Below are 26,278 nucleotides of genomic sequence, written 5' to 3'. Positions count from 1 at the left end.
AAATTTCGCTTTTTTTTTTTTTTTTTTTTTTTGAGACAGAGCCTCGCACTGTCAGCCGGGCTGGAGTGCAGTGGCGCGATCTCGGCTCACTGCAATCTCCACCTCCCAGGTTCAAGCGATTCTCCTGCCTCAGCCTCCCAAGTCGCTGGGATTACAGGCACCAGCCACCACGCCTGGCTAACATTTTGTATTTTTTTTCAGTAGAGACGGGGTTTCACTATGCTGGCCAGGCTAGTCTTGAACGCCTGACCTCATGATCCACCTGCCTCACCCTCCCAAATTGCTGGGATTACAGGTGTGAGCCACTGCATCCGGCTGAAAATTTCACCATATTTGTTAGAAGTCTTAGTTTTTTAAACAACAAAATTAAGTATGACAATACTTACATAATTGAGAATCAATGAATGTCTTTCTGAAATAGATAGATGCCTGCCTCCTTGTACAGTGAAAAAACAACATAACTTTTTTCATGGCATCTCGAGAACACCACTGAAAGCATCGTGATTGAATATTGTAATAATCTAGTACTAATTTTGCTTCTTGGAATTCTTGTCTCTCAGTATTAGATTGCCAGATGATACTTTGTCCTGTTGTTTTACCTGCTAACACCTCCTAATGTCCTGCTGCTCCTCGGCACCACACCTGGAAACCAGATCACCAAACTTAGGAGTTAGAAACATGCTCGTGCATGGTGGGAGAAAATGTAAAATGGTGCAGCCATTATGGAAAACAGTATGGAAGGTCTTCAAAAAGTTAAAAATGCAATTACCACATGATTCAGCAATGACACTCCTGGATATAAAACCCCCCACCCATCAAAAAAATTGAAAGGAAGATCTTCAGCATTTGAACATCTATTTTCATATAACATTATTCACAATAGCCAAAAGATGGACACAGCCCAAGTGTCTATCAATGGACGAATGGATAAAGAAAAGGTGATATATCCATGCAGTGGAATATTACTCAGCCTTGAAAAGGAAGGAAATTCTGACATGCCACATGGATGAACCTTGAGAATACTATGCTATGTGAAATAAGCCAGTCACAAAAGGACACATGCTGTGTAATTACACTGATATGAGGTACCTCGAGTTCTCTATCTTCATAGAGATAGAAAGTAGAAGGTGGTTTCTGGGAACTGAAGGGAGGAAAAGTGGAGCATTGTTGTTTAATGGGTATAGAGATTCAGTATTGCAAGACAAACTAAACTGTACACTTAAAAATGGTTAAGATGTTGGCTGGGTGCGGTAGCTCACACCTGTAATCCCAGCACTTTGGGAGGTCAAGGTGGGTGGATCACTTGAGCTCAGGAGTTCAAGACTAGCCTGGCCAACATAGCAAAACCCCGTCTCTACTAAAAATACAAAAATTAGCCGGGCATAGTAGCATGTGCATGTAGTCCCAGCTACTTGGGGGGCTGAGGTGGGAGGATCACTTGAACTCGGGAAGTGGAGACTGGTAAGCTGAGATTGCCCCACTGCACTGCAGTCTGGGTGACAGTGAGACCTTGTCTCAAAAAACAAATAAACAAACGAAAAAACAACAAAAAGATGTTAAATTTTAAGATGTTAAATTTTATGCTATGTGTATATTGCCACAATTAAACATAAATTTTGAAAAATGAGTTAGCATGCATTAATTCATTCAAAAAACATTTATTTTGCATTTATTATATATCAGACTCTGTTCTTGGTGGCAGGGATGAAGGGCTGAACAAAACAAAGTTTTGGCTTTCATAGAACTTGCATCCTAGTATATAGTATATAATAGCAGACATAGCTTTGCTGTCCACCCAATCAAGTGCATCATTTCAGGTTATTGGTTTTCATAAAATAAATGTATTACCCAGAAAATCTGCAATTTGACCTATTTCAATGATGAATATATCTGAAGTTTAAATATCTTAATTCTAAAAGAGCATAATGATTACAATGTTTTAAGTCAGGCCAGGCATGGTGGCTCACAACTGTAATCCCAGTGCTTTGAGAGGCTAAGGCAGGAAGGTTGCTTGAGCCCAGGAGTTGGAGGGTGCAGTAAGCTATGATCATGTCACTGCACTCCAGCCTGGGTGACAGAGCGAGACTCTGTCTCTAAACAATAACAAATAAATTTTAAATATTGATCTATCTCTAATATCTTTGGATGTGGTGTTGTTGTTGTTGTTGTTTGTTTTGAGACAGAGTCTCGCTCTGTCACCCAGGCTGGGGTGCGGTGACGCAATCTTGGCTCACTGCAGCTTCTGCCTCCCAGGTTCAAGTGATTCTCTTGTCTCAGTCTCCTGAGTAGCTGGGATTACAGGCATACACCACCATGCCCGGCTAATATTTTTTTTTTTCTGAGATGGAGTTTCGCTCTGTCGCCCAGGCTGGAGTGCAGTGGCGCGATCTCGGCTCACTGCAAGCTCTGCCTCCCAGGTTCATGCCATTCTCCTGCCTCAGCCTCCCAAGTAGCTGGGACTACAGGCGCCCGCCACCACGCCTAACTAATTGTTTTTGTATTTTTGGTAGAGACGGGGTTTCACCGTGTTAGCCAGGATGGTCTCGATCTCCTGACCTCGTGATCCACCTGTCTTAGCCTCCCAAAGTGCAGGGATTACAGGATTGAGCCACCGTGCCCGGCCAATTTTTGAATTTTTAGTAGAGACGGGGTTTCATCTGTTGGCCAGGCTGGTCTCGAACTCCTGGCCTCAAGTGACCCACCTCCCAAAGTGCTGAGATTACAGGCGTGAGCCACCTCTCCCAGCCTGCAATGACCTAATTTTTAACAATGGATGATCACATGAAAATTATTTTAGAACAATTTGTTTACCAGTTAGACTGCTGGTTAAATCATCTTCTACTGTAGTTACTTCAGGCACTGAGGAATATTTTCCATTGTTTTTTTTCTGATGTTTGTGGAGGGTTAGAGTGGCCCCAAAGGATGACCTCCAGATAATAGGGACATGGCATATATTCTAATCAAGAATGTGAGTGCTAAGAGGTTAGGAATTATTTTTCTTTGCTTGGATTTGAATAACTACTGGCTAAACATTAGACATAGGAAAGTACTTGAGGCCGGGCATGGTGGCATGCACTTGTGGTACCACCTACTCGGGAGGCTGAGGCAGGAGAATTGCTTGAGGCCAGGAGTTTGAGACAACATAGCCAGGCCCTGTTTCTAAAAAAACATTTTTTTTAATTAGCAGGAGCTGGGTGTGGTGGCTCATACTTGTAATCCTAGCAGTGTGGGAGGCTGAGGTGGGAGGACTGCTTAATCCCAGGAGTTCAAGATCAGCCAGAGCAACAAAGTGGGACCCTGTCTCTACCAAAAAAAAAAAAAAAATAGCCAAGTGTGCTGGCATGTGCCTGTAGTTCCAGATACTCAGGAGACTGAGATGGGTGGATCACTTGAGTCTGGTAGGTTGAGGCTGCAATGCACTATGATCATGCCTGTGAATAGCCACTGCACCCCAGCCTGGGTGACAAAGCAAGACCTTGTCTCAAAAAGAAAAAAAAAGAAAAGAAATTAGCAGAGAGCTACTGGGGAGGCTCAGGTGGGAGGGGGTCACTTTCAGCCCAGGAGTTAGAGCCCACAGTGTGCTATGATCACATCTGTGAATAGCCACTGCACTACAGCCTGGACAACATATCAAGACCCCATCTCTCTTAAAAAAAAAAAAAAAAAAGGTACTTGATGAAGCCAGATTGGCTGTGACACTGAATAACATTGTAAGGGACATTATTGGGATATTAAATACATAATATGCTTGGGTCCCCCAACATGTATATGACCTTTCCTTATTCTGTTGGCATCACGCATCTGCCTCATGTAGGATTATAATTTTTGTGTCAAGAAGGCAAGGCCAGGTACGGTGGCTCACGCCTGTAATCCCAACCCTTTGGGAGGCCGAGGCCGGTGGATCACCTGAGGTCAGGAGTTCAAGACCAGCCTGGCCAACATAGTGAAACCCCATCTCTACTAAAAATACAAAAAATTAGCCAGGTGTGGTGGCGCGCACCTGTAGTCCCAGCTACTCAGGAGGCTAAGGCACAAGATCATGCCACTGCACTCCAGCCTGGGAGACAGAGTGAGACTCTGTCAAAGAAAAAAAAAAAGGCAAAGAGAAAGAGTAAATGTTCAATTTTTGCAGTCTAGTCTTTGCTTTTGAAATTTTCTGAGACCACAGACTTGCAAAATAGGCTTTTGAAGAGATAGGGTTTTCTAAATTCCAAGTGTTCCCTCTTTATTTGAATTAAATAATTAATTAAAATTATTATTTTTTAAATGAAACAGGGTCTTTGTCACCCAGGCTGGGGTGCAGTGGTGCATAGTTCACTGCAGCCTCCAACTCTTGGGCTCAAGTGATCCTCCTGCCTCAGCCTCCTGAGTAGTTGGGACTACCAGCATGAAACACCATGCCCAGCTAATGTGTTTTTTGTAGAGATGTTGCACAGCCTGGCACTGAACTTGTGGCCTCAAGGATCCTCCTGCCTTGGCCTCCCAAAATGCTGGGACTACAGGTATGAGCCACCACACTCGGCCCCAAATGCTGTCTTTTTTTTTTTTTTTTTTTTTGAGATGGACTGTCACTCTCTTGCCCAGGCTGGAGTATGGTGGCATGATCTCAGCTCACTGCAACCTCTGTCTCCCAGGTTCAAGCAATTCTCTTGCCTCAGCCTCCTGAGTAGCTGAGATTAAAGGTGCACACCATCACGCCCGGCTAATTTTTGTATTTTTACTAGAGACGGGGTTTCATCATGTTGACCAAGCTGGTCTCGAACTCCTGGCCTCAGGTGATCTGCCCACCTCTGCCACCCAAAGTGCTAGGATTACAGGTGTGAGCCACCGTGCCCGGCCTCTCCCTCTTTATATTTTGAGACAAATCTGGCTGGGTCATAGATTGTTATAATGGCATCATTTTGTTGTTGTTGTTGTTGTTTGAGACGGAGTCTTGCTCTGTCGCCAGGCTACAGTGCAGTGGCAAAAACTCGGCTCACTGTAACCTTCGCCTCCCTAGTTAAAGCAATTCTCCTGCCTCAGCCTCCTGAGTAACTGGGACTACAGGCGCCCACCACCACACCCGGCTAATTTTTTTTGTATTTTTTTTAGTAGAGACGGCGTTTCACCATGTTAGCCAGGATGGTCTCAATCTCCTGACCTCGTGATCCGCCCGCCTCAGCCTCCCAAAGTGCTGGGATTACAGGCGTGAGCCACCGCGCCCGGCCATGTCTACGAAAAATACTAAAAGTCACTACTAAAAACAGAAGAAATTAGCCAGGGGTGGTGGTGCAAGCTTGTAATCCCAGCTACTCTGGAGGCTCAGGCAGAAGAATCGCTTGAACCCGGGAGGTGGAGGTTGCAGTGAGCCGAGATCGCGCCATTGCACTCCAGCCTGGGCGACAGAGCAAGACGCCATCAAAAAAAAAAAAAAAGAAAGAAAGAAAGAAAAGAAAAGAAAAGAAAAGGAAAAAGAGAGAAATTCTCTGGATTTAGGATGTCATTTCGGTTTCTTTATCAATTTGGCTCCCTCTAGAGGTCAGTTAGCAAATTTTAGTCAGCGCGACTTAAACACCTTGGCCCTTTAGAGTAATTTCTCCTAGGAAAGTTTTGGAGAAAATGATTGAAATTGATTAATAGAGTCTATTTTTTTAGCAAACATTATATTTAATTTTTTTGTTTAAAATTACTAAGGCTGCCAGATTTAGCAAATAAAAATACAGGACACCCAGTAATATTTACAGTTCAGATTTAAAAATTAATTTTTTAACCTAAGAATGTCCCAAATACATTAATCCAGCAACTCTGTATATCTGTATATAGAGACATACACTATATATACAATGTTTTACTCCTCATTTGTTAAGTGAGGATTCTGAGGATCAAAACATCCAACTCCAGCCTCTCATTTTCCCACATTCCCATGGCTTGTTCTTGTTATTTCATTCTAAGTTTTCTTCTAAGTTCTCAAAAGAAATCAGATCATAGGTCTGGTCAGATAACTTGATTTTAAGCTCCAAAGGGCCTGAGATATTGAAGGAAACCAAAATATTTCACCCCAAAATATCCTTTGTTGACATATTTTGAGATAGCTCTTCAGAGAGCTAAGCAGCCCTGCAAAGCTGTCTTTTGCGTTGAGCTTTTTGCATCTGTAGAGCAAATCTGCATCCCTGCAGCCAGGCTTTCTGAGGTCCTCCCTGGTCCAGATCTAGGAAAGATGAACTGAGAGTCTGACATCTCTCAAGATCTGAAAGGAATATTTCCCACCTCTTCTCTCTGAGGGCTGCTACCCATGAGGTTTCAGCTGCATAACAAGACCACCTTTGCTAGCCAGGCGTCCTTTTCTCTCCCATCCATAATCTGTCTTGCCACTGTCACCTGACTTACCACCATAAACTTTTTGGGGCCATGCTCGGAGCCCCCATTTTTTCTGTAATCTCAAAATGGTAGAGGCTGGGTGTGGTGGCTCATGCCTGTAATCCCAGCACTTTGGGAGGCCGAGGCGGGCGGATCACAAGCTCAGGAGATCGAGACCATCCTGGCTAACACAGTGAAACCCTGTCTCTACTAAAAAAAATACAAAAAATTAGCAGGGCGTGGTGGCAGGCGCCTGTAGTCCCAGCTACTTGGGAGGCTGAGGCAGGAGAATGGCATGAACTCGGGAGGCGGAGTTTGCAGTGAGCCGAGATCCTGCCACTGCACTCCAGCCTGGGCAACAGAGCGAGACTCCATCTCAAAACAAAAAAAATGGTAGAAAAGTCTGGGCCTGGTGGCTCACACCTGTAATCCCAACACTTTGGGAGGCCCAGGTGGGTGGATCACTTGAGGTCAGGAGTTCAAGACCAGCCTGGCCAACATGGCCAAACCCCATATCTACTAAAAATCCAAAAAATTAGCCGGGTGTGGTGGTGGGGTATTCCCAGCTACTCTGGAGGCTGAGGCATGAGAATCACTTGAACCTGGGAGGTGGAGGTTTCAGTGAGCCGAGATGGCACCACTGCACTCTAGCCTGGGCAATAGAGCGAGACTCTGTCTCAAAAAAAAAAAAAAAAAAAAGGCAGAAAAGCTTCTGTGCTTCACTGGGAAGCTGGGGTGATCGCTCTGTGATTTTCCCCTGTGCATGTTAATAGATTTGCAAGCTTTGTCTCTTAATAATCTGCCTTTGTCTGTTGATGTTCAGCAAACCTTTGGGAAGGTTTCCCTTGGCCCCTACAGTGTTGGCGTCACAGACAGGATCCTAAAGCTGCTCTACTTTTCTGGAAGCCACAGTCCAGGGAACCCAGGACCTGACAAAGCATCAGAAGGGTAAGAAATTCCTACCAGCCAGGCTTCCGGCCTCTCTCCGTGAAATCCGGTCAAGCAGACAGCAGAAATCACTGTTTGTCTCTTTTCCCTTGCCTAAAATCTTGATTAATTGGAGATAAGGATTTGTGTGACTAGTCTTGGGTTACGTAGCGATTCTGGTATATTTTTAGGCATGAATATTCGTATTGTCTGATCCTTTTTCTCTCAGTCTTTTTCCTTGTATTTTGGTATTGATCTGTCATAAAGAGGGGTGCCCTAGGGTAGAACATGGATCTAGAACCCCCAGAAGCCCACTGTGCCAGCTGGCTCTGCAGTTTCTTTTGTTGTTGTCGTTTTTTTTTAGATAGAGTCTCGCTCTGTTACCCAGGCTGGGGTGCAGTGGTGTGATCTCAGCCCACTGCAACCTCTGCTTCCCAGGTTCAAGTGATTCTCTTGCATCAGCCTCCTGAGTAGCTGGAATTACAGGCACGCGCCACTGCGCCCGGCCAATGAGTCCTATTTATAAGGTGCTTTTGTTGTCTCAACCCTTGCTGCCTGGTTAGTCCTGGGAAAGTCCAATCCCAGGAGAGCCTGCCTCCTGTCACAGATTAATAGGTGTATGACTGGTGGCCCCCCATAAATGTGTGGGATACTAGAGGAACTGTATGTAAAAACACCATCTTTTATCATCTGTGGCAACAAGAGCCTTTTGCTGCCTTAGTCTATTCCTGGGAGTGAATTTGTGAGGATGGGGATCGTTGAGGCTGCCTGTTCTATGCCCTCTCCAAGAAGCACCTCTTGTTTATTGGTAAAAACTTCATTGAAACCTGGAAAATAACCTCCTGGGCATTCCATGAAGAGGCTTATTAGATTGAGTTGCTATTTGCATAAGTACATCTCGGGAAATTCTTTTTTGTTTTTTTGAGACAGAGTCTCACTCTGGCACTCAGGCTAGAGTGCAGTGGCTCAATCTCAGCCCCCTGCAACCTCCGCCTCCCGGGTTCAAGCAATTCTCCTGTCTCAGCCTACCAAGTAACTGGGATTACAGAGGCAAGCCACCATACCCAGCTAATTTTTGTATTTTTAGTAGAGACAGGGTTTCACCATGTTGGCAGGCTGGTCTTGAATTCCTGACCTCAAGTGATCCCCCCCCAACCTGGCCTCCCAAAGTGCTGGGATTACAGGCTTGAGCCACCATGCCTGGCCACATCTCAGGAAATTCTAATCATCAGTGGCCAAAAGATTGATTCTTTAAGTTACAAAGGCCCCCTAAACTAAAACTATTTTAGAGACCTCTCATTCCAAACAAGTGCCTTATTTGTGTTTAGGGAAAGATCAAATTAAAAGAAAGGCACTAATAGTATCATGGCTAGCCTTAGACATTTTCCTAACAAAAGTTTCAGAACAAAAATCTGACGGAAAACAAAGTTAAAATCCTTTGTACGCTTAAACTGCCTGCTTTGGAGTCCCTGCAGGATTTGTAGTGGCGGCCACTCCACCTTGTGGCCTAGGAGTTAAAATTCTGTGCTTTCACCGCTGTGGACTGGATTTGATTCCCAATTAGGGAGCCACTTCCTTTTGGTTAAAAGGTTCAAACCCCAAAAATATTGGCTGTTTTTCCTGGTTGAAATCTGATAATTAGAGATTATTATCTCTTATTATTATCTCAGTAAGGGCTTCAGCTATGTGAGACAGATAAACTTTAATCTGTTCCGTTTACAGAGACACAGTTTAATCCACCTGTCCTTTTAAACTAGTGAGTTTTACCAGTCTCATGGCTATGATTTTGAAATCAAAGCTGTAAGACCTTTATTTATGTTATTTATGTCTGCATGTTTTTTGTTTGTTTGTTTTCTTTTGTTTTGAGACGGAGTTTCGCTCTTGTTGCCCAGGCTAGAGTGCAATGGCGGGATCTCAGCTCACCGCAACCTCTGCCTGCCGTGTTCAAGCGATTCTCCTGCCTCAGCCTCCTGAGTAGCTGGGATTACAGGCGCCCGCCACCACGCCCAGCTAATTTTGTATTTTTAGTAGAGATGGGGTTTCTCCATGTTGATCAGGCTGGTCTTGAACTCCTGACCTCAGGTGATCCACCAGCCTCGGCCTCCCAAAGTGCTGGGATTATAGGCATGAGTCACCACGCCCAGCCGTCTGCATGTATTTTTATATACACGTCTGCTTGTATATTGTCTACATGGTACCAAATTGACTTATAAATAAATTAGCATTTATAAATTAAGTAAATAAGCCCAAATGCTTTTCAAATTCATGCAACATCTTTGGTAAATAAAACCAGTTTTAATATTGTTGATACAATAAAATAAAAACATTGTCTGAATGTAATTTAGACATTTTGTCTGAGTCTATTGGTTTAGATGGGTTTATACTGTCTCTGTGATATGTTTTAAGATTGTAAACCTGTTAACAGCTTCTGCAATTTTTCTTGTTGTTGTTACTGTTTTTGAAACATGGTCCTGCTCTGTTGCCCAGGCTGGAACACAGCAGCACGATCATGGCTCACTACAGCCTTGGCCTCCCAGGCTCAAGTTATCCTCCCACTTCAGCCTCCCAAGTAGCTGGAACTACAGGTGCATGCCTCCATACCTGCCTAATTTTTTTTTACTTTTTGAAGGGATGGCGTCTCCTTATGTTGCCCCGGATGATCTTGAACTCCTGGGCTCAAGAGATCCTCCTGCCTCAGCCTCCCAAAGTGCTAGGAGATATTTTTGAAACTTGCTTGATTTGTCTGTGACTTTATGACTTAGGTTTTGAGCCATTTGATTCTGGAGTCTACACAGTGGCCATGGTGAGGCCTGGGGGCCCACGTGTGTCTGCAGTGCCTGGGCCCATCTTCCCTGGGCCAGCAGGATTTCCTGGCCATTCTGGGAAGGGTTGGATCCTCTGGATATTGTCTTTACAGCTCTGGCCTCTGTCCTGGGCTCTGCCCCCAATACATAACAATTAAAATAGCTTACTCCCTAGGTTTTTCACTGATAAATAGGGCTACTAAGTGTTAAAATTATAGTTAATATATAACTGAAACAACTAGAACTGAGAGAAACACTTCTGTATACAGAGTATATAAGAAAAGTATGTGTTTTTGGCGAGGAGGGTGATAGGAAAGGCATGAGAATGCAGTTTTTGCTACAGGAAAAGTAATTTTGTCTAGTTTAGATGAATAGATATGGAAAGTTGGGGGGAAAAGAATGAGAAAACTTGTAAGAGGTTATAAAAGGTAAACAGAAATCTTACTTTGTGTGGTCAAAGTTGATTGAAATTGGATGCATCTATTTATAAGGCTTTGTTGAAATTGGCCTAACTATTAATAATACACTAATGCAGCATAATATGGTGGCTCACGTCTGTAATCCCAGCACTCTGTGAGGCCAAGCTGGGGAGATCACTTGAGTCCAAGAGTTCGAGACCAGCCTAGGCAACATGGAAAAACCCTGTATCTACTAAAAATACAAACATTTGCTGGGCATCGTGGTGCACCTCTGTAATCCCAGCTACTTGAGAGGCTGAGGCAGGAGGATCACTTGAACCTGGGAGGTGAAGGTTGCAGTGAGCTGAGATCGCGCCGCTGCTCTCCAGCCTGAGCAACAGAGCAAAACTCTGTCTCAAAAACAAAACAAAACAAAATGCTAATGCAAAAGTAGAAGTTGGTTTTCTCTTTTGAATGAGATTTTCGTGTAGTATTAATAAAAGCAAAAGATTTTGTTTACCTTTGAGATCAACTGTAAAAAAGGGGAGAAGGAGAGACAGATTCTGTTGGTCTTAGCTATCGTCATTAGGTCTTTTGATTGTTTGAAAAACAGAATGTCTCTCTATCAAAGAGTAAAGGTTTTTACTTTTTGAAATCTGAATTATCACTTTAGCTGAATGAATATTACTTTGCAGTGACCTGTGCTCCTATTTTGATCAAGTGTTTTAAACCTTTCTTATTGGATAAACTACCCAAAGTCAAATTTTAAATTCTAAAATTGTCCTTTTAATCTCAAACTAACTTTTAGAGGTTCCAAAAAGGACCCCAGGGAGTCCAAGAGAGATGTGTTAGGCTTATTTACTATGTAAATAATTATATGGGAAGCATTGTTAAATGAGAAATGGTATTTAACCTTCGAGTTACATTTATATAGATGTATTATCAACATGTGTTCCAAAATTGTGAGATTCCTAAAATTCTTATAGGTCTCAGTATTTGTTTTCAGTCATAAATATCATTATTACGTCAATTTTTGTTTGTTTGTTTTTTGTTGTTTGTTTGTTTGTTTTGAGACGGAGTCTCGGTCTTTCGCCCAGGCCAGACTGCAGTGGCGCTATCTTGGCTCACTGCAAGCTCCGCCTCCGGGGTTCACGCCATTCTCCTGCCTCAGCCTCCCGAGTAGCTGGGACTACAGGTGCCAGCCACCACGCCTGGCTAATTTTTTTGTATTTTTAGTAGAGACGGGGTTTCACCGTGTTAGCCAAGATGGTCTCGATCTCCTGACCTTGTGCTCCACCCGCCTCGGCCTCCCAAAGTGCTGGGATTACAGGCGTGAACCACCGCGCCCGGCCTTTTATTTTTGTTTTTAAGAGACAGAGTCTCACTCTGTCACACAGGCCAGAGTGCAGTGGTGTGATTCTTGCCCAGACTGGTCTTGAACTCCTGGCCTCAAAGGATCTACCTGCTTCAGCCTCCCAAAATGTTGGGATTACTGGCGTGAGCCACTGTGCTTGGCCGATGATTATGTTTTTTGTTTCTTTGTTTTTGAGGTGGGAGTCTCACTCTGTCGCCCAGGCTAGAGTACAGTGGCGCCATCTCGGCTCACTGCAACCCCCGCCTCCCTGGTTCAAGCGATTCTCCTGCCTCAGCCTCCCAAGTAGCTGGAATTACAGGCGCCCACCACCAAGCCTGGCTAATTTTTATATTTTTAGTAGAGACGGAGGTTTCACCATGTTGGCCAAGCTGGTCTTGAACTCCTGACCTCAGGTGATCCACCCACCTCGGCCTCCCAAAGTGCTGGGATTACAGGCAGAAGCCACTGCACCCGGCCCGTATTATATGAAACTGTAGTATGCTGCAGCACTGTGGAGGCCTGAGTCCCTGATCACAATGGGTGAGGAAAAGAAGAGCCTCTACTGAAGCAGTTCTCAGCTCTGTCAGGGTGTCTTAGTCCATTTTCTGTTGCTTATAACAGAATACCTGCAACTGGGAAATTTCTGAAGGAAAGGAATTTACTTCTTACAGTGCAGGCTGAGAAGTCCAAGGTCAAGGGTCAGCATCTGGTAGAAGCCTTCTTGCTGGTGGAGACTGCGGAGTTGTGAGGGTGTCGCCCAGTGGAAGGGGCTGCGTGTGCTAGCTCAAGGCTCTCTTCCTCTTATAAAGCCACCAGTGCCACTCCCATGATAACCATTAATCCATTAACCCATGAACCCATGAATGGGTTAATCCATTCATAAGAGCAGAGCCCTCATGACCCAATCGCCTCTTAAAGGCCCTGCCCCTCACGACTGCCATATTGGGGATTCAGTTCCAACACCTGGCATTTGCCAGACACATTAAACTGTAGCACTGGGTAACAGAATTGTCTGTAGAGCTTTGTAAAAATACATGTTTCCTAGAGTGTCTGATTGAGTAGCCCAGGCTTGAGGCACAAGTCTCTCTGGTTTCACTGCTATCCAGAGGTCCTTCCTCCTTCCCGTTCATGTGTGTTTAGAAATCTAACAGATGATTCCTGACAATACTCATTACTGCTGGTTCCCATCTGAATGTGTTTGGGCATCCTGCCACCGGAACCAGTTGGTGACAACTCTAAATCCATTTAATGTTCTGAATGTGTGGCTCCAGAAATTCCTTCTTAAATCCCTTTCGCTTCTCTGTCTCAGGGGCTGTCATTACTGCAATATTTTGTGGCAAGTTCCAAAGACAGATAAAAAGGCCTGTCTTCAGTTCCTGTCCTGCCTTCCCTATAAAGTATCTGATTTCTGCATTTTTCTTTTTTTTAAAGAGAGAGGGTCTCACTCTGTTGCCCAGACTGGAGTACAGTGGTGCAATCATAGCTCACTGTGACCTTGAACTTCTGGGCTCAAGTGATTCTCCTGACTCAGCTTCCCGAGTAGCTGGGACCACAGGCACATGGCACAATGCTTAGCTAATTTTTTTTTTGAGACGGAGTTTCGCTCTTGTTGCCCAGGCTGGAGCGCAGTGGTGAGATCTCGGCTCACTGCTACCTCCACCTCCCAGGTTCAAGCAATTCTCCTGTCTCAGCCTCCTCCATTACAGGCAGGCACCACCATGCCTGGCTAATTTTGTATTTTTAGTAGAGATGGGGCTTCTCCATGTGGGTCAGGCTGGTCTTGAACTCCCGACCTCAGGTGATCCACCCACCTTGGCCTCCCAAAGTGCTGGGATTACAGGAGTGAGCCACTGTGCCTAGCCTGCCTGGCTAATTTTTTTTTTAATAGAGATAGCATCTTGCTACGTTGCCCAGGCAAGTCTCAAACTCCTGGCCTCAAGTGATCCTCCCACTTCGGCCTCCCAAATCTCTGGGACGACAGGTGTGAGCCACTGTGCCTAGCCTGCCTGGCTAATTTTTTTTTTAATAGAGATAGCATCTTGCTACGTTGCCCAGGCAAGTCTCAAACTCCTGGCCTCAAGTGATCCTCCCACTTCGGCCTCCCAAATCTCTGGGACTACAGGTGTGAGCCACTGTGCCTGGCCTCTGGTGTCTTCTTACCTCAAATAGGAGCTTTGTGATTGCCTGATAGCCAGGCTCATAGTAGGACCACAGGCTCCAGAAGTTCCCATTCCATGGGAAAAGCAGAATAGGGTCTTAATCAATCTATATGTGACTGTCAAGGATCCCTCACCCTCCCACGAAAGTTGCCAATTTCTCTTTTTAAATTAGTGCATATTCTAGACCTCGGTGGTAAAATGGGGAGAGACTCCAATGAGGTACCTCCTCAAAATTCACAACAAAATAGAGAAGTGGTTTAAAAGCAGCAAAATAATGCAGTAGCAATTACAGAAGGTACTTGTGGACAGGGCATAGAGGTCTTACTTATATTATAATCTTTAAAAATTCCCATCAAGAGTAAGAGTGACGTGGGAGAGTCCCATTATCCTCTTGACCAAGCAGGTTCTAGGTGCTCCTGACTCATCCCATTCCCACTCCCAGCAGCAGTATAAGGGGAACAGATGTCGTACTCGCCTCAGCAGCACATATACTAAAATTGGAATAATACAGAGAAGATTAGCGTGGCCCCTTTAAAAATCTTTAATAAAAAGGCCGGCATGGTGGCTTATACCTGTAATCCCGGCACTTTGGGAGGCCGAGGCAGGCAGATCACTTGAGGTCAGGAGTTCAAGATCAGCCTGGCCAACATGGTGAAACACCGTCTCTACTAAAAATACACAAAAATTAGCTGGGTGTGGTGGCGCACAGCTGTAGTCCCAGCTACTCGGGAGGCTGAGACAGGAGCATCGTTTGAACCCGGGAGGCGGAGGTTGCAGTGAGCCAAGATCTCACCACTGTACTCCAGCCTGGGTGACAGTGCAAGACCTTATCTCAAAATAAATAAATAAATAAATAAATAAATAAATAAATAAATAATTTTAAAAAAGGAACGGAGGTTGGGGGGGGCAGGGAATTCCTTAAGAATCACCCTAATATACCCAACAAGAAAGAGGCGGGCCAAACAGGACATAGGAATCCAAGGATGAGTTTTGCATAAGAACAGAAATCGCGGCCTTCCACTTGCCATTTTGTCTCCTGTCTCCCGGTTGGGAGGAAAGCTGGAGAAAGTGGTTCCAGTTGTTGGTGTCTGTGGAGATAATCGTATTTTTCCTTCTTAACAAATGAATATGAGTTATATTCATAGATTTCTTAACATTTTTGCATTAAAAATTTTTTTTGAGTTTTTGTGTTCCTGAGATGAATCTCACTTAGTTGATCTATATTACTATTTTAATGTACTTTTAAATTATCTTTATGAATATTTTATTGAGAATTTTGGCTCTCATATTTAAAAATGAAATTGTCTGTAATACTTTCCCACTCTCCAGCACCTGAGTCCATGGCTTTGGCAGCCATAGTGATCATGAACTTCCGGCTATGTCCTAGAGTCATTTATCTCTGAGGATGTCAGGAGGAACCCCAAAATGTCATCAAGACGCTGGCTACAGGTAGGCCCCTTGTTTCTGCCACTGCTCCTACTGCCTCTATTTGGCCCTAAGTTTGTGCCATGAGAGTTGGCGCGCCTCACATTCACACTCTGTGAGCTGTGAACAAGTAGCTTCCCAGGGAAGTCTTTATCACACAGCAAATCCCACCTCAAACTTCCACCTCCCACAAAAAGTAACCCTGGAGTTAGGAAATTCTCTCCTCTCTAATGCACAGGAGTTTTCAATTTCCTCAAGCCTGGGGGCGGCCAATACTCAGGCTCTAGGGAAGCAGCTTCCACCCCAAGCACACAAATAGATTTTCCCAACAGAAACAGGTGTTTTGTTGTTGTTTTTTTGTTGTTGTTGTTTTGTTTTGTTTTGTTTTTCTGTCAAAAGTATTCTGGTGCCAGCTATAAAGAAAATATAAACTTTCCTGCCTTATAACAGTAGCTACAAAATAAATGTATGTGTTTTCAATGATTTTTAAGGAGATATTATATTAATATTTGGGTATATTTTATCTACAGAAGGTATTGTACTTGGTGTTGTCAACCCTTTACTTAATAATTTTTTAAAAACTACAGATAGGTTGTGTGTGGTGGCTCACACCTGTAATCCCAGTAATTTGGGAGACTGAGGCAGGAGGATCACTTGAGGCCAGGAATTCAAGACCAGCCTGGCCAACACAGCAAGATCCCATCTCTACAAAAAATTTTAAAAATTAAAAAAAAACTATAGAGAAATTATAAAATGCATGCTCTATTACTTCATGGGTGGTGGTGAAGTCTGCAATCTGCAGTCTTGTGAATAAACATCCCCCAACTGACATTCAAAATATGGGACCAAAGGTAAAATTGAATCACTAAAATCATAGTACAGGTCTGCTTAGGTCAGACCCCACAATATGGAAGCTGTGTCAGTTAGCAGTTGGCATTCCCCCAGGAGTAACAGAAACCCCACGAGAGTGGCTTGAATACAAGAGTTTATTCTCATATAACAGCCCTGACATAGGGAGGCCTTTCAGGAGCCAGTATGGTGGCTTCACATAAAAGCCACACTGGAGTCCTTACGATGCTGTTTCTGCCTCTCCATCCTCAGAGTGTGACCTGTCATCAAGGTCAGCTTGTAGTTTAGGATGGCATGGACCCTCCTCAGCCATCATGTTTGCAAGCTAGGCAGCAGAGAGGGCAAAAGTGAGCAGAACTGGCTTTTTTTTTTTGGAGACAGTCTCACTCCTTTGCCCAGGCTGGAGTGCAGTGGCACGGTCTTGACTCACTGCAGCCTCTAACTCCTGGGCTCAAGGGATCCTCCCACCTCAGCCTCTGGAGTAGCTGGAACCACAGGCACCCGCCACCATGCCTGGCTAATTTTTGTATTTTTAGTAGAGAAGGGGTTTTGCCACGTTGCCCAGGCTGGTCTCAAACTCCTGGCCTCAAGCAATCCACACACCTCATTCTCTCAAAGTGCTGGGATTACAGGCGTGAGCCATCACACCTGGCCTATAGTGTTATTTTATGAGGGTAAAACTGACACGAATGGTATAACTCTTAGATCAGTTTACAGTTTTTTTCTTATGGGAAACACAGTCCAACATTGATCCTTTGGATCCATGTAGCTATAATTCATGCATTCGAACTGCTGAATAGCATTCCTTTGTATGAATAAGCCACAGTTATCCCTTCCTTACTGAAGGACACTTAGGTTGTTTCCAGTATTTTCTTTTTCTTTTTCTTTTTTTTTTTTTTTGAGACGGAGTTTTGCTCTTGTCGCCCTGGCTGGAGTGCAGTGTTGAAATCTCAGCTCACTGTAGCCTCCGCCTCCTGGGTTCAAGCGATTCTCCAGCCTTGCCTCCTGAGTAGCTGAAATTACAGGCATGCACCACCATGCCCAGCTAATTTTGTATTTTTAGTAGTATTTTTAGTAATTTTGTATTTTTAGTGGCCAGGCTGGTCTCAAACTCCTGATCTCAGGTGATCCACCGGCCTCATCTTCCCAAAGTGCTGGGATTACAGGCACCTGGCTAAAATTTTCTATTATAAACATTGTTGCAATAAACAATCTCCTTGTACCTGCCTCCTTGAGAGTCTCTCAGATATACATCTAGGAGCTCTCCCAACATACATGCCTCTTCAAGGTTGATAGGTAGCGACCAATTTCTCTATAAAGATGCAATTTGCATTCCAACCAGTAGTATATGAGTCCCCATTCCTCCCTATCCTCCCAACACTAGGTGGTATTAAAAATTTTCCCCCATCTGCTGAATATGAAATAATTAGTTTTAATCTTCATTTCCTTAATACAAGAAAGATTCAGCATATTTTCCTGTTTATTCATTGCTTTTTCCCTTTTGTAAACATTCAGTTTTCGCCCATATTGCATGTGGATTGCTGTATTTTTCCTTATTAATTTATGTTAGTTCTTTTTTTTTTTTTTTGAGACGGAGTCTCGCTCTGTCGCCCAGGCTGGAGTGCAGTGGAGCGATCTCAGCTCACGGCAAGCTCCACCTCCCGGGTTCACGCCATTCTCCTGCCTCAGCCTCCCGAGTGATTGGGACTACAGGTGCCCGCCACTGCGCCTGGCTAATTTTTTGTATTTTTAGTAGAGACGGGGTTTCACCGTGGTCTCGATCTCCTGACTTCGTGATCCGCCCGCCTGGGCCTCCCAAAGTGCTGGGATTACAGGTGTGAGCCACCGCACCCGGCCAATTTATGTTAGTTCTTAAGGCCGGGCGCGGTGGCTCACACCTATAATCCCAGCACTTTGAGAGGCCGTGGTGGACAGATCACTTAAGGTCAGGAGTTCGAGACCAGCCTGGCCAACATGGTGAAACCCTGTCTCTACTAAAAATAAAAAAATAAAAAAATTGCCGGGCATGGTGGCGGGTGCCTTTAGTCTCAGCTACTGGGGACGCTGAGGCATGAGAATTGCTTGAACCTGGGAGGCGGATGTTGCAGCGAGCTAAGATTGCACCACTGCACTCCAGTCCGGGCAACAGAGTAAGACCATGTCTCAAAAAAAAAAAAAAAATGCTAGTTCTCGTTATATCTACATAATAATCCTCTGCCAGTTTTATGTGATGAAAATATCTTCTAGTCTGTGGCTTGTCTCTTACCCTTGTTATGATGTTCTCTGTCATACAGCAGTTTTCTTTTTTAACATACTCGATCTCTACCTGACTTTTCTGTACTGTTTGAGCTTTTCAATAATTTTTCAACAAATCCTAATCCTGATGTAGACATTCTTCTAATTTTCTTCAAAAGTTTTAATGTTTGATTGACAGAATGTATTTTTATTATTTATTTATTTATTTTTGAGGCGGAATCTCACTCTGTCGCCCAGGATGGAGTACAGTGGTGTGATCTCGGCTCACTGCAACTTCTGCCTCCTGGTTTCAAGCGATTCTCCTGCCTCAGCCTCCTGCGTAGCTGGGATTACAGACACACACCACAACGTTCAGCTGATTTTTGTATTTGTAGAGACGGGGTTTCACCATGTTGGCCAGACTAATCTGAAACCCTGACCTCAAGTAATCCACCCACCAAAGCCTCCCAAAGTGCTAGGATTATAGGCGTGAGCCACTGGGCCTGGCCAGAATGTATTTTATTAATGAGGTATTTTATTAAATGAGGTATCATGTGCATAAGCAGTTATCCAGCACCGTTTATTGAAGAGTCTATTCTTTTCCTCCTGGTTTGTAATGCCAGCTCTAGACATACCATACTCAGCGTAGTGGTTATCACTCCTTTCTGTTTCATTAGTCTCACACTCTGCATCAGTTCCATATTACTCAAATCACAATAGTTTTCTAGAAAGTCTTGAAACCTGCAAGGCAAGTTTCTCTCCTTATTCTTCTAAGTCACTTGACTATTTTTTACTGTGTTAGTCTCCTGTTGCTGTTATAACAAATTACCACAAATTTAGGGGCTGAAAACAACACAAGTTTATTCTCTTACAGTTCTGGAGGTCTGTGTTCCTCCTGGAGGCTCTTGGGAAGAAGCCATGGCCCCGTCTTTTCCAGCTTCTAGAAGCTGCCTACATTTCTGGGCTCGTGGCTCCTTCCCCCTGCTGCAAGGCAGCAGTGCAGCATCTTCTGGTCTCTCTCTGCTCCTCTGGTCACATAGCCTCTTTCTCACTCTGACCATCCCACTTCCCTCTTAGAAGGACCCTAGTGATTGGCCTACACAATAATCCGGGATAATCTCCTCATCTCAAGTCTCTTAATTTAATCACATCTGAAAAGTCTCTTTTGCTATTGTAATGTATCCACAGGTCCAGCCTTTAAGAGGTGGACATTTTCATGGGAGCCATTATTCAGTCACCACACTGGCCTTTTACAATTCACTGTGAGTTTTGAGATGTTTGCTGGGTTCTATGGAAAAAGAAGCCCTGTTAGGGTGTTGATTGGAGTAGTATTGAATTTATAGATTGATTTGAGAATTGACATCTCTAGAATGCTGAGCTTTTCCATTTATAACATGGTTTCTCTATTTAGGCCTTCTTTTGTGCCCTTTAGTAAAGATTTGTAATTTTTTCTGTAAAATTGTTGTATAGCCTTTGTTATGTTTATTCCTAGGTGCTGTGTATATGTTTTGCTGTTATGAATAGGATTTTTTACTATTACAATTTCTACTTGTTTTTTGTAGGTATATAGGAATACTATTAAATTTTAATTTACATATTTATCTTTTATTTAGCCATCTTAGTGAATTTTATTTTTCTAACATTTTGTCTGCAGATTCTTTTGAATTTTGTATATGGACATTTTAATCTGTAAATAATGACAACTTAGTTTTTTTTTGTTTTGTTTTTATCTTGTTGCACTAGCTAGGGACTTCACTACAATACTGAATCATGCTTCTAACTATACTAATAAGTAAGCTGGTTGTACACTATCAAGTTTTGGGAGTTCCTATCTGTATTAGTCTGTTCTCACACTGCTATAAAGAAATACCTGAGACTGAGTAATTTATAAACGGAAGAGGTTTAATTGACTCATACATGGCTGGGGAGGACTCAGGAAACTTAACATCATGGCGGAAGGCAAAAAGGAAGCAAGCACCTTCTTCACAAGGCAACAGGAAAGGGCGTGTGTGAAGGAGAAATTGTCAAAAACTTACAAAACCATCAGATCTCGTGAGAACTCCTCACTATCATGAGAACAGCATGGGGGAACCACCCCCATGATTCAATCATCTCCCACCAAGTCCTTCCCTCGACATGTGGGGATTATGGGGATTACAATGCAAGCTGAGATTTGGGTGGGGACACAGCCAAACCATATCACCATCTATTCTTGGTTTGCCAAGAAGTTTATCTTGTAAACGTTTTGACAACAAGAAAGGGTGTTGAACCATAGCTAATGATTTTCTGCATCAAGTGAAATATGTTTTCTTTCTCTTTTTGTATGTTAATCTGTTAATGTGTATTCCTAGGATACCCCTAGTTGATCATACTGTAATATTTTTAATATATAGCTGGATTTAGTTTAGTAACATTTTATTTAGATCTTTTGTATATTAGTTTATCAATTAGATTAGCATATACATTTTCTTTTATAATGGACTTTCCTAATTTTACTACAAATGTTATACAAATCTCATAAAATTAGTTAGGTTTCTTTTACTATTTTCTGTAACTGTTTTTTTTTTCTAAGATAGGAATCCATACCTTGAAATCTGATAACACTTGCTTGTAAAGCTGAATGACCCTGGTGTTATTTTGTATAATTAATTTTTGTGAATGGTTATACTGTTCACGGTTTCTCTTTTCCCTTGAGTTGGCTTGGAAATTTATGATTTTCTAGAAAAATGGCCCAACTTGTCTAAGTTTTGTCATTGATCGGCACAAAGTTGCTGCCAGAGAGCGGGCTCTGAGATGGACTTGGCATGCACACAAGGTTTCATAGGGATGCTCTTGGGAGGGCAAGAGTCCAAGAGTGGGTGAAGGGAGAAACAGCTCCTGTGCTGGCCAAATGGCCACCTCATCTGACCCCACAGGGAGCTCAGGAGCTAGACCGACCCTAGGTGTGGTCTGGTGGGGCCACCTGGGTCCATTGCTGGATACAGACCCGTGAGCATCGGGTGAGGCAGCACCCAAAGGGACTGAGTTGAAGGCTGTGGGCTGACAGCACTCCCGGCAGCTAAGGGCAAGATCCTGTGTGCAGAGGAGCAGGGGTTGTCCCAGTCTTCCCCACAACCACCCCTCCCCGCCAGCTGCTCACATACATTAAGAGAGCAGCTCCTTGGAGGTTCTGGGGAGTGTGGGGGAGCCTCCTCCTGGGGATTTCTTTTTCTTTTTCTTTTTTTAGAGACAGGATCCCACTCTGTCACCCAGGCTGGAATGCAGTGGTGCCATCATAGCTCACTGCAACCTCCAACTCCTGGCCTCAAGGGATCCTCCTGCCTCAGCCTCCCAAGTAGCTGGGACTACAGGTGTATACCACCATACCTAGCCTATGGGAGAATTTAGAAGAGGAAGGTTAATAGAACAAACCACAGCCCTTCCCACCACAGCTGGCCTCAGGCTGCAGTCCACACTCCTCGTCTCTTTCCTCTACATCTGTTCCCCATTCATCTATCCCTCAGCCGGCACATCTGCTGTTCTCAGCTGGGATTGCTGCACTTGAGGTGCCCACATGGATCGCCTGGGTGCCAAACATATGCTTCCAGTCTGGAGCAGAAGCCTTTCCTCCTCCTGGTAATGGTGGCCAGTCAGTGCCACCAGGAGGGTGACTCCTCTTCCTGCTGCAAGGTCCCTTGGCACAAGGAGATTGAGTGCCCTGGTGGCACCTCCCCTGGCAGAAGTGTCTTCCTGGGACCAGGCCCTTTAGACCTGCAGAACCCAAACTTACAGAGAATGGGAAATGCCGATTCCTTTCCCAACTGGTCCCTGGGGATGAGACAGGCAGGGCCTCTGGTCCCCAGGCCCATGCATTCTTCCCACTGAGCACTGTGTAAAGGTCTTTAAAGTGCAGCCTGTGTCCTGGAGGATGGCACCTCATGCCCTGAAAGTCCTGCCCTGGAGTGGGCACTTCAGCCATGCCTCTATCAGGTCCACTGTTCTGTGGCTTCACTACGGGATCCTGTGTTCCTGGGCCACTCTCCCACCTCCCTTGCTGTAACGTGGGTCCCACGCCTGATGTGGTGTTATGAGGTATCCCATGCCAGAGGATCAAACATTCTGTCTCTGCCCCTTCCAAGGTGGAAGAGGGTCCTGTCACTGACTTGCCACCTAGTGGCTGGTTCTTCTCCTCCGAGGATAGTGCCAGTGAAGGGACACAGTACTGGTCTCTGTGGTTGGCAGATTGGATATTCAGTTGCATACATTGCTAGATTAGCTTGGAGAGTAGATGTATCAGTTCCATATTGCTGCATAACAATCCCCAAACTTACAGGCTTAACACAGCATTTATTATCTCACAGTTTCTGTAAATCAGGAATCCGGCCCTGGCTTAACTGGGTCCTCTAACTAAGGGTCTTTCACAGGCTACAATCAAGATACTGGCCAGGGGCTGGACGCGGCGGCTCACACCTGTAATCTTAGCACTTTGGGAGGCCGAGGTGGGAGGACTGTTTGAAGCCATGAGTTCGAGAACAGCCTGGGCATTATTTTCATTTAAAAATTTAAAAATTAGCCAGGTATGGCAATGGACACCTGTAGTCCCAGCTACTCAGGAGGCTGAGGTGGGAGGATCACTTGAGCCCAGGAGTCTGAGACTGCAATGAGCTATGATTGCACCACTGCACTCCAGCCTGGGCGACAGAGTGAGACCTAGTCTTTAAAAGAAAAACAATAATAATAATAATAATAAATAAAACCAAAGTATTGGTTAACTATAAATGGGAGTGAATAATCTTACTGGGGTGATGGAAATGTTCTAAATCTGTATTGTGGTGATGATTATACAACTTGGTAAATTTGTTAAAAATCATTGAGTTGTACAGGTAAAATGGGTGAATTTTATGGTGTAAAAGTTATACCTCAGTTAAGTTACACATACACACCACATTAGTTATAATGCTCTGTACAACCACAGAATGTCAGCAAAGACAGCTATGAAGGATTTTTTTCATAAACCAAATTTCCCAATGAAAATGCCACCAACCACTAGATGTAGCTGCCTTTTCACGACAAGAAGGCCTTTGTTCTGGGTCTCAGGGACTTGAAGTTATCAAACGTCAGGAATAAGGAAATATTTTCAAGTATCAGCTTATTCAAATCGACCATGATTGAGCCTATCAAATCATTTTATCCTTGGGTACAATTTATATTCCTGGGGTGATGAGTGCACTAGCATTTCCAGACTTCACCGCTATACAATTCATTCATGAAACCAAAAACCACTTATACTCCAAAATCTATTGAAATAAAAAATATATATTAAAAATCAGTTTATCCATTGTATATACAATTTTAAAACTCACACCATAATAAATTTTAATAAGCAAACTAGAAATGCATTCCTATTAAAACTATTTTAAATTAGGCTTATACAGTTTATATATTTGTTTTGTTTTGAGACAGAGTATCACTCTGTCACCCAGGCTGGAGTACAACGGTGTGATCTCGGCTCACTGCAACCTCCGCCTCCCAGGTTTAAGCGATTCTTTTGCCTCAGGCTCCTATGTAGCTGGGAATACAGGCAAGCACCACCATGCCTGGCTTACTTTTTGTATTTTTAGTGGAGATGAGGTTTCACCATGTTGGCCAGGCTAGTCTCGAACTTCTGACCTCAATTGATCTACCCGCCCCAGCCTCCCAAATTGCTCAGATTACAGGCATGAGCCACCGTGCCCAGCCTGGTTATACATTTTGGTAAACATTTTTTTTGGTAAACTTTGATTTTTATGACATATTTCACATCTACAAAATGTATAATTTTATATTATTTATTTTCCTCCAGCTTTATTAAAGGGTAATTGAAAAAATTTTAAAATGTACTTTAAAATGTACATTTTAAAATATTTTTGTACATTTTAAAAGTACTTCTAAAATTTTTTCAATAGTTTTTCTGCTAAGAAAAATAAGTGTCAATAAAACCTTTCAAATAACATGGAAAAATCTTCTAAAGAAAATATAGCCTCTCCCTTCATTACTTCAGTTCTTTCAAGTATATTAAAATAATAAACTGGGTTACAGGACAGTAACCCTCCTAATGTACACTGAAAACCACAAGCTTTTCTAAGCCAGTGATAATTTCTGTTAACTTGGTGCGGCCCTGTTAGGTTGAGAAGGGCAGAGGAAACTCCTGCGGTGGAAAATTTTCAGTCAGTCACAGTTTTGGCACATTTATAAATAACATAAGTAAAACAAAATTTGCCCAAGTAAAGTCTTCATGTGTGAAAATCTTAATCCAGTTACCAGAATCAAAGTAGATGTCCCTGCCTTCATCACAGGCCAGTTTCAGCCTAAGGCTTTTTTCTCTTAAATGCTGGGCAATCCTCAGAATGGATTATTAAAAATATTGATGCTGAAGACATTCTGAAAGATAATTTTATAGGTTCATGACCTGATACTAAGAATCTAGAAGCTGTGTTCACAGGGATGAGGCAACAAATAAGATCTGATGAACTCTTCTTTGAAATTTACATTTCACTGTGAATTTCATCACAGTGTCACAAATGTCAAGGTCAATGTGGAGAAAATAGAGGTTCCCAATCAAACAGAGGTCAAATGACCTTGCCAAAGTGACACAGGGAGTTTTAACAGAAAAGCTAGGACCAGAACCCAGGTCTGGTGGCTGTCAGCCATGGTTCCTTGAGCCAAGCACACACCCACTGTTCATTCTGCTCTTCACAGCGCCTGTAGCTTTGGACTTTGTTCTTTTGCTTCTGTAGTTCTTTTTATCCAGGATGGATTTTTAAGAACATAGGTAATCACTGCCTGACTCATTTTAAAATCAAAGTCATGAAACAGGGGTGTCTGGGATACTAAATGCTCTAGAAGTATTCAAGTAATTGATTGTAGTGAAAATCCCTAAGAAACCACAGCTAATCTCAATGTGCTTTGGTGCGTGAAGTCCATACCAGCTGTGGAAGAGTTCCCATAGATTTTCTGCTAAGCCCCTCCAGCAACTCAGTCTTCTTTCTCTATTGTTACATGGGGTGTTCCCTCTATGAAACCCTCTGCTGGTACTCCAACCTCCCCTCCCTGCCCCACCAAACTGCCACAATCCTGTATTCCTGGAGCAACAGCAACCCAGCATTTAATGATATTAAGTCAGGTTACTTGAATAGAAAGACTAATAGGTTAGGCATGTTATACCCTTGATAAGGTAGATTTGTCTTCTACCCTTCTAGGTCTAAACTCCAATAAAATCCAGCTGGGTTACATCAATTCAGACATCTGGATAAAAGGATGAATGAAACCATGTACATAATACAGAATTATGCATGCCAGGAAAAAAAATTATACTGCCTAAAAGCTGCAACCTTCATGACATCAAATCTATTTTAACACTGGCTGGTTATGTGAGGAAAAGGCTAATAAAAAAAAATTCTGGCTGACCAAAGAAGTATGCATGTATGTGTATTTATTTTTAAATTAATATTGAGATAGACTAATGTTTTAAATTTGGAATTTCTAACATTATCTTATTCATAATATCATATATTATATCAAGTCTCTGAATAGAAATTGTTCAAAGGCATATAATCTAATTATCATTACCATGTCACTAATCTAACCTCTAAGTAATCACTAAATGCCATCAGCACCTTCGTCTCCAATTACATTTTCATGATATTTCAAGCTACAATAACAAAACAGATGCTGATCTTGGCATTACTAAGCAACAGGATATGTATACTTTTTAGAGTGTGAAAATATCACTGCTCTCCCACAGTTAATGATACTTATTTTCCAAGAACTTCC

The 26,278-nt window shown here is 43.2% G+C and overlaps 1 long non-coding RNA gene and 1 pseudogene across 1 annotated transcript; both read left to right on the top strand.

The window, feature by feature from the left end:
- Positions 1-560: 560 nt before the first annotated feature.
- Positions 561-25,913, top strand: LOC104008146 (uncharacterized). The gene is made up of 4 exons (XR_682612.4): positions 561-1,085; positions 7,160-7,284; positions 15,308-15,427; positions 25,705-25,913. It is a non-coding gene; the product is annotated as an uncharacterized LOC104008146 (long non-coding RNA).
- LOC112204653 (U6 spliceosomal RNA) lies at positions 14,446-14,509 on the top strand (annotated as a pseudogene).
- Positions 25,914-26,278: the final 365 nt, after the last annotated feature.

The sequence above is a fragment of the Pan troglodytes genome, chromosome 8 (genome assembly GCF_028858775.2).
Source record: "Pan troglodytes isolate AG18354 chromosome 8, NHGRI_mPanTro3-v2.0_pri, whole genome shotgun sequence".
NCBI lineage: Eukaryota > Metazoa > Chordata > Mammalia > Primates > Hominidae > Pan > Pan troglodytes.
Note: the sequence above shows the minus strand (reverse complement) of the source record. Positions and strands in the feature narration are given on the sequence as shown.